Source organism: Coturnix japonica, chromosome Z (assembly GCF_054131305.1).
Source record: "Coturnix japonica strain WE chromosome Z, WE-NBRP24, whole genome shotgun sequence".
NCBI classification, from domain to species: Eukaryota; Metazoa; Chordata; class Aves; order Galliformes; family Phasianidae; genus Coturnix; species Coturnix japonica.
This window is the reverse complement of record NC_140702.1, coordinates 39,437,567-39,447,206: the sequence shown is the minus strand read 5'-3', so window position 1 is coordinate 39,447,206 and position 9,640 is coordinate 39,437,567. Positions and strand designations below refer to the sequence as shown.

Genomic DNA, 9,640 nt, shown 5'->3' with positions numbered 1-9,640 from the left:
TACTACTTAAAAAAAATGATATTTTTACAACAGATTTGCAGAAAACTGCACTTCTAAAATGCATGGTATCAAAACTCTTACTACACATTTAGGAAATAATATTTTTTGTATGATACAGAGTGAGGAGAAGTTATGTAACCAAAACTGCACGTTTCAACTTTCCAGAGTACAGAACTTCTTTTAAAAAGTCATACAGATATGAAAATAGAAAAAAAATGAAATATATAATTAATTACTCTTTTCTTTGGAAGCAAACATTTTTTTGTGGTCTTCTTTGCTATAGAAATGAATTTCAAGTACCAAAGAAGCCTCTAAGAAATCTTTATCTCCTACTTCTTACCCTTACTGTAGAATGTTCCATTGTGCCCAAAGAACCTAGATGTCATTCCAGAGCTTTAAGCAGTCTCCAAGACACCCAGGAGCCCAACCGTAAGAGTCCTTGGACCTGAATAAAAATTCTATAGGAAATTAGTGGAAGATTTCCTATGATAGTTCTTTTGCTAAAGATGTGTGACAGCTTTCTGAGCTAGCAGGAACCTAATGATCATCAGTGGTTTTACATCCAACTGTAATTCAAGGCTGTACTATACTCACACGAAGTAATTTTTTTCTGGAAAAACTGGATGGATTGTCATGCATGAAAAGACATGATTGAAAGCATTTTTACTTGATGTTTCTCAGATATGATTGGTTTTGACCATCTCAACTCTTCCTAGCAAAGTTGGTGGCCAAAATACAGTGAAGGACAGGTAGAGCTGAGCTTTGCATGCCTGCTGTGTGACATTTCTATACTTCTCTAGTGGTTTATAGAAATTATGTGTAGAATTAAGGGAAAACAAAATTGATCCTTGTGGAATTTTATAACTTGTCAACTGACAGAGGTGTAGTTTTGCAGGCAAGTAACTCATGGTCTATAGTTGTAAAAAAATATATCGAAGAATGAGTGTGGGTTTAGTGCAACAAGAGTGCAAAGTCAATTAGTAAAACCACATTTAACAAGTTTATTTATTTTAAAAATGAACTGTTACAGACTGAAAGTGAATCCTGGTCTTTGGCTTCCTCTGGGAAGATATACTGAGGAGTGAAAGATTTGGTTCAGAAGGAGCTCCTCCAAATGTGTCACATGCAGTCTGGTTGCCAGAGGGGGAAATATATGCAGAATGGCTAGTTGGTTGGTTTAGAGTCGATTATTGTATATTTTACAAAGAAAACCAGTTTATTTTATTTGAGCTTTATTCCAGTTTCAAAGACATGGTTCGTTGGATAAAAGAAACAACATTTACTAGAAGTATTAGCACTTATAGTCTTTTTTAATTTTTTATTTTTTTTTTTGAGAATAAAGATGTAAACCTTTTGCAGCTTTGATGGCCTCCAAGGAATGTTTACCATTATACTTTTGACTACCTATAATCATTTTTTCTTGTGTTATTTTGAAATGATTTGGTAGTGTGTGATATTATTTTATTTTTGTGTTATCCTTTCAGTCAAAAAGAAAAACTGAATATAGTAATCAAAAATTTCTACAGTCACACCAAAGACCATGAAGAAAATCAACTCTGTCCCATCTGAAACCAGGACAACATATAAGCATTACTTGATCTTTCTAAAATCAAACCAAAGTTTTAAAAATAGTATTTTTTTTCTCCTAAAGATGGAGCTTTTCAAAATTATGTTGACACATACAGACTTGCACAATGATAACACCTGCACATTCCAGCAGTCTTAAAGGAATACAGAAACTATTACACTGTATCATGAAATAGTCAAAGCCAATGTTTATTCTCCAACGGTTTTAAGCATCTTACATTTTACATACAAATAAATCTAAATCTCAACTGTTTATCAACTTCTTAATGAGCATCTCCTCAGTATTTCCTCTGTTTGGAATAATCATGGTAGTTGTAGGGTGCTGGACACACTTATTGCAAAATACATTGTAGAAAACAACAAGTACTGTTTCTTCAGTAAAAGCATGTGGTTCTTTAATCTGTGTTTTCTATTTTTTCTTTTTCTGTTCTCCTGTGTGTGCCTGTATCTATTGGTATTTACCTTTCTGTTTACTCTTTACCTTCTTGTTCTTGTAAGACAGTCATTTTACCACAAAAGCCTAAAAATTATGCATAATATGGAGAAGTACAATTTTCCATCCCACTTTTAAGCAATTCTCTATTTAATTTTATATGACTAAGATGGCAGTGTTTACAAATCACAAACTTTTGGAAAGGTAAAAGGTATATGAACATTATATTCATTTTATTTTGTTGTGGTAACAACACAGTGATCTTTGTGCATTTCTGTTTCCATGTAGATCTCTAATTGTAGATGATAATCACTCATTTGTAAATATGGGGTTTTAGCCTATCTTTCCACTCTTAGTTTTGCTGTATTGAAAACTGAGTCTGTGTCCCTGCTGTTCTTTTGTGAACATTATCTAAACTTTTCTGACTGATTCTATATTTTGTCTATTAGTTAAAATATTTTGCCTGTTGATTGAAATAACTATTGTGTTTCCATACCCCTTCATCATTGGGCTTAATTCCTCTTTGGACAGTTGTTCCTTGTCCACATATCAAGAAACTTAATGTGTTTTGAAGCATGATCCACTTTACTAACACGCAGTGGCAAACCTAAATGGGTCTGAGTGCCTGGGATCTTGTTCTCATGACTGACATTCACAGCAAACAGAGAGATTCACATTTTTGCTGTGTCTGGAAGCAGTTTGTTTCGTGTGAGAGTTTTGCAATAATTACATATGTTTGGAGACTGACTTTTGATTTGTACATTTGTACATTAATAGTGGAGTAGCCTTTCTTCAGAAACCTCTCCTCTATTTCATGTTCAATGAATATTTAATGTATGAAGAGACTATGCATCTTAAAACTGGGCACATTTCACTTGGGAAAGTTCAGAAGGAGTAAGGTGTTATCACTAGATAATAGTTAGAATTAAAAACCATTAGAATAATATGTATATGTTACAGGGCAGTGCAAGTCTAACCTAGCTACCTGCTTTTTGCCAAGTGCCTCCACTGTGTTAGATACATTTGCATGAGAGGTATTATGCAAAATGTTATGTTGCAGCCATCTTATAATAGCTGCAAGTAGTGCAGGACAGGGTGCTAAACTTGCCCATGCAGCAAAATAAACTTCTTACACAAAGTTAGCTCTCTGCTATCACAGCTTGACAGTTGCCAGTACCCAAAATAATTCATTTAAAGCTAGTTCTGGCATCTTTACGCCACAGTGTGTCCTAGTGGGCTTTTAAAACATTTTCCTATTCTCAGGATTTAAGGGTAAAACACCAGCAGAGAATATTTGCAGTGTGTCAGGTAAAACTTGCCATCCTGGAAATCAGAGATTTAAAAGGGTTTTAGATCCTTGGTCTGTCTTTCACTTTTACATACACAAGCTAGTTATGCTGGAGATACTGAGACAGACAGTACTTGCTGAGCTATTTAATACTAAAAATATTTACCATTAACTTCTTTTATGCTGGATTGATACATGATAACATTAACAAGGGATGGTACTCTTCCAAATAATTTGATTTTACATCAGAAATTATTTTCAAATATATCTTATGAGAGCTTTCCTTTCCACATTTTCCACAAATATGAGTTGCTCAGTAATTTTATACCTCTATATCTAGGAGATACATCCTGGACTCAGCAGTAGCTATACCTAATCATAGTGAATTTTAAAAAAATAGCAGTGAAATTAGACAGTTTTAATTAGTTAGCTTACATCTTTTTTAAAATTATTTATACATCATTCATAACTTACAGATAAAATTTACTGATAAAATAAAAGGCACATTCAAAACAATGTCATTTTCTCTATTTGATGACTCACTAAATGGAAAAAAAAAAAAAAAAAAAAAAAAAAGAGAGAAAGAAATGTAGCAAAATAAGCATCCTGACATATATTTTAATTCAAAAAACCCCCCACACATAACTGAGTTTAATCTTAAGTATTTGCGTTAATACATTGTCAGATCAAGACTTGCTAAATCTGCCTGCCTTGTACAAGGGGTTGAACTGAGGACACTTTTCCTCTCCTGGGACCAGCCTATGAACTGGAAAGAAAAATTAACTGCACAAATTAAAGTGGTGTTAATAGCTTTATAAGAAGAGCTTTTTTTAATGAAAGGAGAGCATGGATATTCACTTCTGCTTTCAGAGACTGTTTTTGTTATCTGACGTAACTATCTTGTTTGCCTTGTGGTGGCCTGTAAATGGATCATGCCAAAAATAGGGGTAAGCAATCTGTAGGCTCTTTTATTCTCTTTAAATATCTGCTTTAACATTTAAAAAAAAAAAAGGGGGGGGGGGGGAGGGAAGAGCAAATCTGTCTTTTTAGCATGTGTATTTTCAAAAGCCTACATCTATTCTCATCTGCTTCAAAAACTAGGCCAACACTCAACACTGGGCACTTTGAACATTCCTAGCCTTACTGTTTGGGCAGTGTTTGAGCATACTTTCACCCATCTAAAAATCAGTGTATTTTAGGATATGAATTTTATAGGTGATTAAGCTGTAATCAATTTTAGTTTCATCATAAAAACAGGAGTTAACCCTCTGTAGATTTTTTAGTCTACAAAAGACCTTTTCTAAATGTTTATGTTTCATATTCATATAACTTTTTTTGCATCCTAGATTCAAGTTCCAGGCATAATCAGTATGGAAGTGCAAAAAAAGTGCTGCACTTTCCCTTATCTCTACCTGCTTTAAAAGAGAAGTTACTAAGAAATATAGAGCGTTTGAGCCTTGGATGGAACTAGCATGATTTTCTAAGTGGACATTAGCTACTAACAGGAAAAATAATCTATTTTAAAATTCATTTTTTACCTTCTTTGTTTTTGAAATATTATAAAAGCATTAATAGCAAAACTGGGATGTAATGAGAAAAATAAATTAATTTACTGATTAACAAAAAAATCCGTATTCTGCCTTTCCAGTAAAAAAGCATTAAAAATAATATATTTAAAAAAAAAAAAAAAAAGATTGCTTCCATGATGCAAAAAGTATACTTAATTGAGAGATCAGCATGTGTTTAAAGTGAAAACTCTTTATATGCAATAGATCCTTACTTTTTAATTTACTGTCTGACATTAAACCATACTGAAAAATCACCTTGTTGTCAGCCTGTAGTGCCTGGTCCCCCATATGCTCCCAGAAGGAAAGTTGGAAGGACTCATCTGTAGGTTGGTCTTCTGCCTCCTGCTTCTTTGCTAGTGTGTTTTATTTTGCATTTTTGTATTCTTTCCAGATCTCGTCTCTCCTTCTCCTTTCCTCAAACCCATTCTTGCTCTTGGATTGCCTCAAAACAACTGAGGAACAAGTGGCTCTGCAGAGGAAGGAGAATGTGGATGTAAATGCCAGGAGGTCATCACCTCTCAGCAGTATTTTTTCGCTGCTGCCTCCTCATTCCATCAGCATTCAGATATTCTGTACTATCTCCAGAGCAAACACAGCGTTATCTGGGCTTAGGTGCTGCCATCAAATGTAGCCTTTTCCCAGTCTGAGTGCTATGAGCCAAACTATTGTTTTAAGGTTTCAAGCTCAGTGCAATTGACCTGTGACAGCACTCTTAGAAAGATTTTACTAGCCATTTTAGCTAAACATCATAAAAACAAAACAGAACATTTACCCATCTGCTATTCACCCTTGCTCACAGGTATATTTAACTGAGACATTTTATACAATGGCCCAGTGATTCACCCTTCACCTAAAGCTGGGGTAAGTCCCTGTCAAACTTCATTTGGGCCAGGGGAGAAAATAAGGAGAGAAATGAGGTTTCCATAACACTTAAACAACAATACACTGGTATGAAAAAGAACCTCAACTGTACACACATTAAAATAAATTTTTGAGGAATTGCATAAAACATCAGATGTTAAATGCCATGAAGTATTTAAGAGTCAACATTCTTTCTGTATGGGTAGGGATTGCTTTTTGCCTAACAATACAGAGGAAACAAACGAAGTATGTTTTGTGCATATTTTTTTTTCCATTTTGATTAAAAAAGAGAGAGAGAGAGAGAAAGCAAGCATATAATATCTTACAACCTTAGCCTCTAAGACTAAACTGGCTTAATTAAATATTTTCTGTTACTGAATGTTGTTTCTGAATGCATCAGAACTTCTAGTGCTGCTTTTAAAATCATTTTTCTAGTTCAGAAAAAAAAAAAATGCAGTTCTTGAATTAAATAATATTCTATAGAAAGTCTGAAACTTCGTAATGGTTATGAGGCTTTTAGGACATAAACCCAATGTAGTCTTTGTGCATGCTTTGTCACTCTTTTTTTTCAGAGTGCAGGCATAGTGACATGGGAAAGAATTTAGAAAGTGAATTAAAAGTGAAGAATCTATGAGAGAAGTTCAGATTCATGAGTGTCTCAATAATTCCATTCCATCCAACAATTTCAAGTCATAAAAAGCAAAATTAGAAACTCTGTCTCATGACTTACATACAGTTAGGAATGTCTGGCACTGAAATTATGTCTGCTGGAGACAGATGAGACCTATCTTACTCTGATCACAACTAAGAAACTAGTTATGGCTACATAATTATCTGGCTTCCTTTCATGCCAACAGCAATTGGCCACTGATATTCAAGGGAATGGACTGGGGGCCATGGATGCTGTTTTGACTATTTTGCATTCAGTAATTTTTATGGAAGAATCTATATTAGGTACAGATTGATATAGCTCTGATGAATATATTGCAAATGGTTAAAATGATAAAACTTGTCTTAGAGGTGGTTCCAAAGAGCCTTGGGCAAGGTGCTAATGCAAGTCAACGTTCTGAAAGGCATTTTTTTTCCATTTAGTTTCCAGTATGACAGCAATTACATCTTCTACAAAGTAATTGTGAACATTTGGAATAAAACAACTTATTTATCCCATTTTAACTCTTTACATCTTATTTTTCCTAAGCTTTTTCTCTGAAGCTCTCATGAAATGAGAAATCCTTTGAGAAGCTCTTTGAAATCTAGGACAGCTACTATCTCACAAGAACAGTGAGATGTGAGTAGCATTCAGTTTATTTTGAACTGCTGAAGGAAAGTGTTAAATTTTGAAAAGTATTATATTTTAAAGGAATTCCCTGCATGACCTCAGGTCTTGACTCTTTCCTGCATTGGGTACACAATGATATCAGAAGCCCTACATTTTGCAGTGCAGTATTCACAACTCATTGATATCCACGTATGTTTGCCGCACGTATAATTTCATTGCCACCACTAATGTTTGGCAAACAATACCTCATCTTAAGTATTGAGTAAATTGCAAATGCAAGAACTTGTTCCAGCTGCTGTAGATGTTAACTCAGACATCAATATGTCTGAGCACAGATACAGACATTGCTGGACCAGGACAGAGGAATGAAAGCATGATCAGGACTTCTGAAAACAAAATCATAAAAATTGCCACTCCATATGGTAGAGGAAAAAATAAGGGTAATTTTGGGCTGTAATGACCTGGGTTTTGTAGATTTAAAAAATATACATATAGAAAGTAAACCAAAAAAAAAAAAATCAAAATCAAATCAAATAGAGGCATTTTGGTTTCTCTTGCTTTCCTTATTTGCCAAATGGACCCTGTAAATTGCAAATCAGTTCGTATTGGTACTTGCTGCAGCAGTGTAAGGTATTTGAACATGCTGCTTAGTATGTAGACAGCTTGCTTTGTACCTATCAAAGTTTTGACTGGTACTAAGATGAAGATCTACAATAATTAAAAGTCATATTGCCATAGACAATAAAAACAAGACTCAGAATACCAAAGAAGAGTCATAGCCTCCTCTTCAAATACACTTAGCCTTTGTTGCGGCTGCTGCATGGGCATCCAGGAGAAATAAAAGTGTCTTGATTGCAGCAGACCAAGTGAGAACCAGGTGAAATATCTCTTTCTTCCGTCTGTTTTCCTAAACCCTCAGGCACTAGGCAGGAGCTAATTAAAGCTTCGCCCAAACTCCAAATTAGATATTAGGTAAATTATACTCAATAGAAAGATTATATATATATTGATATCCCATGCTTTCTAACTTGCTTTGTAAATTGAAGTACAAGTGTCATTTTACTGCAATTATCTCTGAAAGTTTTGCTCACCATGGACAGGTTGAGGAGAAGGCTGATGGGAAAATCCACTGAAGAGCCTTTCAGTCAGACCCACCTGCAGCCACTCATGCCTGTTAGAGTCTCCATTAAAAAGACAATACGCCACTGCAAGTTCCTGTTCTTGTGAACAATGTCTTACAGGTACTGGACAGTCTGCTGATGTTAGCAAATATAAACAGTTCGTAAGGGTTTGTGAATAAGATTCTAATTCAGTGTCCCAAATTAATGCTAAAAAGCAGCTATGAATTGCACTACATAAACTGCATAAATAAATAAAATCAGGTGGTCAAGGATAAGAAAAGTATACAGTGTCTGAAGAAATTTGTGTGCTGGGTCTCTGTGATATTTTAACAACTCCACCTTCTAGACATTAAATCCTGTTGTAACAAAATTTAACAAGATCAGTTAGATTTGAACATTTTTAACAATGGCTGAGCTTTCTTCACATCTCAGTTTCCTTTCACACAGGTGTTTGGAGAGAGGCTTCCTGCAAACCAGTCGCTCACTCCCAGGACTGAAGCTTTCCTATCTTGTACCCAGTGAAAGTATCATAGTGCCTCTTTTCTACGCTGATATGTAACTTACTTTTCAGTGCAAATGTGATGCATTGAAAGTTCTGCTTTCCTGTATAACAGAACTGATAAAATTTCATCTCAACATTCACCTAGGAAAGAATAAATCCATTTTGTCAGGTTCACATTTAACTGAACAGAACCTCTTTTTGAAGTGCATCCTATTTGGATTTATGGAGCTGATATCAATAATTTTATATGGACATAGTTGTGTTAAATCTCTTTTGGATTGTTGTTGTTGTTGCTGTTGCTTCTCTCTCATTTTATGGTTTGAGTTAGAAACTGCTATCCTTTGCATTGGGCACTTGTTTCTAAAACAACACACCAATATGACCTGTGGTTGTAATCCATGATTTACCAGACAGAACATAAATATGAAAGCACTGGGAAGCGACTGTGGTCAATTTTCTCACGGGCAAAACATGAGTTAATTTAAAAGGGGTGAAATAACTCAGGAGATACCCCGCATGTGCGCGGAACAGATCAGCTCCTGCACCGTTGTCTGCATGTCCTACAGCAGGAAAGCAAGAAGGTTTGGACATCCAGATTCGTTCTTTCGTGAGAAAATAAATCACCACCAAACTTCCTAGCTCTTGTCGGGAAAGGGGTAGCAGTTCCCAAGGGCCAACCTCACCGAGGTGAGCGCTTCCCACCCCAAAGCAGCCCCGCCGCTCCACCCTCTCAGCATACAATAACATTAAGGCACGAGGGGACTTCCAGCGCTGTTACCTTTCTCCGCAGCTCCGGCGGACAACACTCAGCTCTGCGCCACCGCAGCCAGCCCCGGCTGCCAGACAGCACCCGCCGAGAGCGGCAGAAGTTGCCGGGCGCAGGGTGGTGCGGCGCGGACCCCCCGAGTGGCCGGGGCCGGGCCGGTGCTGGAGGCGGTGGCGCGGTGCCGCCCGCGGGTGCGATGCCGGGCAGGCGGCGATTGGCGGCGGCGCTGACAGCG

General features: G+C 36.3%; 1 long non-coding RNA gene across 2 annotated transcripts; it reads right to left on the bottom strand.

Annotated features, from left to right (window-relative positions):
* Window positions 1-1,332: 1,332 nt before the first annotated feature.
* On the bottom strand, window positions 1,333-9,554 carry LOC146753932 (uncharacterized). 2 transcript variants are annotated; one of them, XR_014939780.1, is made up of 3 exons: window positions 9,418-9,544; window positions 5,132-5,345; window positions 1,333-3,850 (listed from the first exon to the last, which is right to left on the bottom strand). It is a non-coding gene; the product is annotated as an uncharacterized LOC146753932 (long non-coding RNA). The 2 variants fall into 2 exon arrangements; XR_014939779.1 differs by lacking the exon at window positions 1,333-3,850 and adding an exon at window positions 8,108-8,272 and having other exon boundaries at window positions 5,238-5,345; window positions 9,418-9,554.
* Window positions 9,555-9,640: the final 86 nt, after the last annotated feature.